The sequence below is a fragment of the Cornus florida genome, unplaced genomic scaffold, assembly GCF_030987335.1.
Source record: "Cornus florida cultivar Cherokee Brave unplaced genomic scaffold, ASM3098733v1 CherokeeBrave_3.0.0_Hap2_Chr10, whole genome shotgun sequence".
Classification (NCBI taxonomy): domain Eukaryota; kingdom Viridiplantae; phylum Streptophyta; class Magnoliopsida; order Cornales; family Cornaceae; genus Cornus; species Cornus florida.
The window spans coordinates 14,465,016-14,472,316 of NW_026775580.1; the positions used below are offsets into that span (position 1 = coordinate 14,465,016).

Below are 7,301 nucleotides of genomic sequence, written 5' to 3' on the forward strand. Positions count from 1 at the left end.
AGTTCATCCGGGAAAGAATCATAAACTGGAAGTGAAGTTGAGGTATCCTCAATTAGAATTCTAGAAAGATGGTCAGCTATAACATTCTCTGACCCTTTGTTATCCCGGATTTCATAATCAAACTCTTGAAGCAAGAGGATCCATCGAATCAAATGGGGTTTGGTTTCCTTTTTTGAAAGAAGATGTTTCAAAGTAGAATGATCATAATAGACTACGACTTTGGAACCCAATAGATATGATCTGAAATTATCCAAAATAAAGACAACTGCAAGCAACTCCTTTTCAGTAGTGGTATAATTCAATTATGCATCTGAAAGAGTTTTACTAGCATAGTAGATAATATGCAGAAGCTTATCCACTTGTTGTCCTAAAATAGTACCCATAGCATAATCAGATGCGTCCATATAATCTCAAATGGAAGAGCCCAATCCGGAGGATTCATGATAGGAGCTGAAAAAAGAAGAGAGCAAAGCTTTTGGAAAGTTTCAAGGCATGATTCATCAATGACAAAAGGAGCATCATTTGCAAATAGATTACACAAAGGACGGGAAATTTTGCTGAAATCTTTAATGAAGCGTCGATTGAACCCGACGTGCCCAAGAAATGATCGCACTCCCCTTACGGAGGTGGGAGGAGGCAATTTGGAGATCAAATCTACTTTAGCTCTATCAACTTCAATACCTCTCTTTGAAATGATATGTCCTAAAACAATACTCTCTTGAACTATAAAATGGCTCTTCTCTTAACTAAGAATAAGATCCGTTTCCCTACAAAGCTGAAGCACTAGGGAAAGATTTTGGAGACAGTTTTCGAATGTAGATCCAAAAACAAAGAACTCATCCACAAAGACTTCGAGAAACCTTTTAACCATATCCGAAAAGATAGACATCACACACCTCTGGAATGTTGTTGGTGCATTACATAATCTGAAAGGCATCCGTCTATATGTAAATGTACCGAATGGACAAGTGAAAGTAGTTTTCTCTTGATCCTTAGGATCAATGGCCACCTAATTATAGCCGGAATATCCGTCTAAAAAGCAATAACAGTTTTGGCCAGCCAATCGCTCTAGAATCTGATCAATGAATGGAAGTGGAAAATGATCTTTTCTAGTAGCGGAGTTGAGTTTCCAGTAATCAATACACACACGTCATCCAGTGGTGGTGCACTGTGGAACTAATTCACCCTCGAAATTCTTAACTACTGTAATACTTATCTTTTTAGGTACTACTTGAGTAGGACTCACCGACTTGCTATCTGAGATGGGGTAGATTATTCCCACATCTAGCAACTTCATAACTTCCTTTAACACTACCTCCTTCATATTAGGATTCAATCTTCGTTAGAGTTCCTACGATGTTCGAGAATCCTCCTCCAAATGAATCTGACGCATGCAAATTGTGAGAATAATTCCTTTCAAATCAGCCACACTCCACCTAATAGCCTCTTTATTTTGTTCAAGAACTTTTAAGAGACTACTTTCTTGGGAACTTGTAAGATTAGAAGCAATGATCACCGGGAGGGTGTCATTTAAACCCAAGAAAGCATACTTGAGCTTATCTGGTTGTGGCTTAAGCTCAAGCTTAGGTGGAGACTTTAAAGAAGGAATAGGCGGAGTACTAGAAAGTGGTGGAAGTGGCTCTAACCTAGATTTCCATGGAGGAAAATCTGTGATAGGTGTGGAATCTAGCAAAGAATTCACTTTAGCTATTGAAGAATCAATATCAAAATCTTCATAATTGAAGTGATTCAGACAAGTTTCTAAAGGATCCTTGGATAAAATAGTTGGGAGTGATTCCTCAACCAACTCATCAATAACATCAAGGAAGAAACATTCACTATCATCGTGGGGATGATGAATAGCATTGAAGATGTTTAGCTTGACTTTCATTTTTCCAAAATATAAATCCATGGCTCCAGCCTACAGCTAATGCAAGCATTTTCTATGGCTAGAAAAGGTCGCCCAAGAATAACTGGAATAGACTTTTTGGAATCATGGACTGGTTCTGTATCAAGAACTAGAAAATCGACCGAAAAATAGAAATTATCCACTTTTATAGGTACATCTTCAATAATACCTCGTGGTTGTCTGACAGAACGGTCAGCAAGCTGTAGAATAATCGACGTAGGTTTTAATTCTCCCAAACCTAACTTCTCATACACCGAGTAAGAAATAAGATTAACACTTGCTCCAAGGTCAAGAAGTGCTCGCTCTATCACATTATTTCCAATGGTGTAAGAAATTATAGGATCTCCAGGATCTTTAATGTTTAGAGGAGTGTTATACTTAAGAATAGCACTGACATGCTCAGTGAGACAAACTTTCTTAGGAACTTGGCTTCTGGATTTTCTCTTAAGAGTGCACAAGTCCTTCAGAAATTTGGAATAGTCTGGAATTTGCTTTATAGCATTAAGCAGAGAAAGATTGATTTTGACCTGTTTAAAGACCTCTATCATATCTTGAATTTTCTACCATTGTTTACCAAAGTGGGAGGGTTCCTTGAGACGTTCAGGATAAGGCATTTTTGGCTTATAAGCTATCTCAGGGTTAGGAGTAGATAAAGAATGACTCCACTTTCAACTCCTTTTGCAGATTGTGGAATAGCACTTGAGGAAAAATCCTTGGGATGTGGATTTTGAATGATAGGAATTATGGAAATCCTTAGCCTTTCTTTTTCCTCCTGTCCTTTCTCAACTTGGTTATCAACCACTCTACCACTCCTCAACATAGTGATAGACTGAACTTGCTCATAATGAATACTTTAGGAATTGTTTCCATCAATCATGTAAGTCTGCCCTTTCGGGTTGGCTATTGGCTGACTAGGCAGCTTTCTATCCTCTCTTCGAGGTAGAGTACTCGTTATTTGCCCAACTTGTGCCTCTAGTTTTGCTATGGCTTAAGAATGAGAATTAAGAAGTTGGGTGTTAGCTTTAATTTCACCTAGAGCATTGAGTACTTGTTCCTCAAAAGCAGAATTTCGTCGAGGAGGTGAAAGATTAGGAGCTTGAGTTGGTTGATTCCAAAACTGATGGGGACGGTAAATACCAGATTGGTTGAAAGAATTATTTTATGGCATAGGATTGGATGAATTTTGATACTACCCTTGAGATTAGAGAACAGTATTTCCTTGATTTAAAGTACGCCATGACAGATTGGGATGATCTCTCCAGCCAGGATTATATGTGGAAGAATATGGATTATAAGCTGGCCAAGAGAATACAGCATTCACTTACTCCTATGGGATCTCAAATGATTATCCCAGCATAGGGCAAGCATCAGTAAAATGGTTAGAATTAACACAAAAGGAACAAACTTCCTTTGGCAAGGCAATTTCTGGATTAACAACAAGAGCAAAGCCAGATGACAGGATTTGATCGAACCTACAGTTCAAGGCTTCTATTTAAGTGGCTAACTCACTAGATTTATCTAACTTATAAATTTTTTCAACCTTATGCATTCCAGATGAAGACCTAGACCTAGAGGAAGAAGCATGTTGCACTGAGTTTTCACTTAGGGCCTCAAACAGTTCCCAAGCGTCAGCCAGACTCTTACACAGAAAAGCTCCATTACTAGAAGCATCAACCATATTTCTATACGAGTCTGTAAGGCTATCATAGAAGATTCGTATTAAGTGCCATTGAGCAATATCATGGTGTGGACACTTTCTTAAAAGATCATTATACCTCTCCCATGCATCATGGAGCTGTTCTCCCGGGATTTGGGAAAATGCCATGATTTCTCTCCTCATTTGTGTGGTTTTACCCACAGTGTAATATTTCTTCAAGAACTCCTATTACAACATGTCCCAAGAAGATATGAAATTTGTTGGAAGGGACTGCAAACAAGTTCTTACTTTATCTTTGAGAGATAATTAGAAAAGACGTATCCTGAATAAATCATTGGATAAAGTGGTCAACTTGGTAGTTGAACACAATTCCAAAAACACATCCAAGTGCTTATAAGGATCCTCTATTGCATACCAATGGAAGGTAGGAAGCATTTTAGGCTTGATCTCAAAATGGGTTGTATCAGCATCCGGAAAAACAAAACACGAAGGGGAAGTATATGTGGTAGGAATGAAATGATCCCTCAATTGTGGTTGTGGTAGAAGAACAGGTGGAACCCATTCTCCTTTACTATTACCATTATTACCCGGTGCATCACATTGCTTAGCCATACTTTCAGAGGAACTATCAATATTATTAAATGTTTTTTAAGTTTCCTTAATTGACTTAAAGTTCTCTCTATTTCAGGATCATGCACTAAAGGTTTTGACCTAGTTTGGCGAGTTAACATACACTGGTTCCACTAATCCTAATAGTAACAAAAAGAAAATATTCCAAGTAACAAAAAACAATAAGAACTTACAAAAGGGTTTAATAAACCGAAGCTTTTCTCCCTTAAGCGTCTTTGTCCTCACCGCTAATTTGTACCTGAAAAGAAAAAGAATTAAGATGAGATATCAGAAAGTCTGAAGACTGGTAAATCAAAACAACTAATTAAAAGCTAAACAAAAACAATCTCCCCGGCAACGGCGCCAAAAATTGATGTCATGGTTTACAGAAAACTTGGTTGGAGAGTTTGTTGGTTTTCACGATTTAACACACTTAAATTAAACAAAATATTAAATTAAAACAAATTTAACTAAATTGAATGATTAGAGAGGAAAAATCTTAGGGCTTTGACTTCACCACAATCGTTATACTATGGTTAATTGAATCAACTCTGGGATTTTAACCAATTCTATTATCAAATGAACTGAACTCAATAACGTTCGTTCAGTTCGGAGTTTAAAGAAAGATGTTTTACAAAATTAGCTAACTATAACCTATCTATGGTCAGCATAGACTATTCGCCTACCTACGCTACCTACTTTAACTACTGTGCGAATGAACCACCTTTCCTAAGCATAGATTATAAAAACGTTCTTTTGTAAAATACATTGGAACACCATTATATGACCTCTATTCTTGTGTCCGGCAGGGCTTCGCCAAATACTGTACAACATGGTAGGTTGAGAATAAAATATAAGCTAATATATCTAAGACAAAGGAATAACAGTTTATATTCTACTAAAGCATTTAAAACCACTTAAGTTGTCTCAAGTGCTCATAGTCATGTAATCAAGAAAACATTAGATATTAAAATAAACCCGGAGTCAAAATAATCAAACCATAATATAACGTTGGGTTACATCAGTGCCCTAAGAAAGGGATTAGTTACTCATGACAAGATTGGATAGCATCTGTGTTGAGTTCATCTCCATTGTCATAGACTGCGTTTCTTTTCTCAGGATCTTCACTTTCAAGGTTGTATAAACCCTAAAAGCCACCACACCTTCAGCCTTCTAAATAACACCGTAAAAGAGATTGAAATTTTGGACCTCTTCTATCAAGGATTATGCCTTCTTTTATAGAAGAAAATATGTATTTGGTGGGCTTTTAGGTCTTCTGGCCCAATTGGGATGAGATACGGCTGTTAAAGAGAGGAATCCCGTAGTTTTTAATCTGACATGTCATACAAGGCTCGAGCTTCAGTAACGGATGCTTGAGCTTTAGGGCTCGTGCTCGAGCTTCAGGAACAAATTCTCGAGCATTTCTGGATTGGATACTCGAGCTTCAGTGAATGGTGCTCGATCATCACATTGACATTTAGCCAATTTTCTTCGACTATTTTTTGAAGCGTCTTTTTCTTCAACACTTAGAATATTTTTGGGATTGAACTCCTTTAACATTGCTCGATCCAAGCTTCATAGGCTCGAGCACTAGGTACCATGCTCGAGCATCTGGGGCTCAATGCTCGAGCATCAATGGATGATGCTCGATCCTTTATGGATAGTGCTCGATCATGGTGGTGATGCACGAGACCTGGAAGTATAGCCTTTAATTAAAATCAACTCATTAATTTCTGATGCCTCATGCTCGAGCTTCAGGGTCAAGGCTCGAGCACCCTTGGTTAAGGCTCGAGCACCCTTGCAGTAAGGCTCGAGCATCAAGGTATTGATGCTCGAGCATTTGGGCCTTGTTGACTTTCTTCTTTTCTTTGTTGTGATGCTCGAGCCTCAACACTTGGACTCGAGCTCTAAGGCTTGAATTACTTCAAACTTCACCATTTTAGCTCTTAACTTGCTCTGAATGACCGGCAATGACTCTGTATGCTTCGATATCATCATAAAGTCCTGGTTTTAATCATTTATCTGGGAAAGTACCTACAAACACACATTAAACATAAATTAGTCTAATAATGGATAAAAGTATCACTTTAGGCTCTAAAATACGTACTTAGGGGCTCGAATATGTATATATTCAGTGCTCATCAGCTATCACTACATTGAGGAATGGTAAAGTGGTTGATAATCAATTTGAAAAAGGACAGGAAGAAAAAGAAAAGCTTAGGGTTCCCATTAATCCTACCATTCATAATCCATATCCCAAAGATGTTCCCTCAAAATCCATTTCACAAACTATAAAAGGAGTTAAAGGTGAAGTCACTTCTTCGTCTACTCCCAGCCTTAAGACTGCTTATGAGCCAAGAGCACCATATCCTAAACATCTCAAGGAACCCTCCTACTTTGGCAAGATATGATGGAGGCCTCTAAACAGGTCAAAATCAAAATTCCTCTTCTTGGTGCTATAAAGCAAATTCCTACCTACCCAAAATTTCTAAAGAAATTGTGCACTCTTAAGAGAAAATTTAAAAGTCGAGTTCCTAAGAAAATTTATCTTACTGAGCAAGGCAGTGCTATTCTTAAGTATAACATTCCTCTCAAGGTTAAAGATCCTAGTGCTCCTATAATTTCCTACATCATTGGAAACAATGTGATAGAGCAAGCACTTCTTGATCCAGGAGCGAGTGTGAATCTTATTTTAACTCAGTATATGAGAAGTTAGGTCTGGGAGAGTTAAAACCTATGTCGGTAGTTCTACAGCTTGCCGACCGTTCTGTCAGGCAACCGTGAGGTATTGTTGAAGATGTACTCATAAAAGTGGACAAGTTCTATTTTTTAGTCGATTTCTTAGTTCTTAATACAGAACCAGTCTACAATTCCAAAAAGTATATTCTAGTTATTCTTGGGCGTCCTTTCCTTGCCACAACGAATACTTACATTAACTATAAGACTAGAGCCATGGATTTATCTTTTGGGAATATGAAAGTTAAGCTAAACATCTTCAATGCTAGTCATCATCCCCATGACTGTAAATGCTTCTTCCTTGATACTATTGATGAGTTAGTTAAATAATCACTCCTGACTATTTTATCCATGGATCACTTCAATTATGAGGACTTTGATATCAAATCT

General features: G+C 37.7%; 1 non-coding gene across 1 annotated transcript; it reads left to right on the top strand.

Moving 5' to 3' along the window:
- The first annotated feature begins 3,645 nt into the window (after positions 1-3,645).
- LOC132280510 (small nucleolar RNA R71) lies at positions 3,646-3,751 on the top strand. Its single transcript, XR_009471586.1, has one exon. It is a non-coding gene; the product is annotated as a small nucleolar RNA R71 (small nucleolar RNA).
- The last annotated feature ends 3,550 nt before the right edge of the window (positions 3,752-7,301 follow it).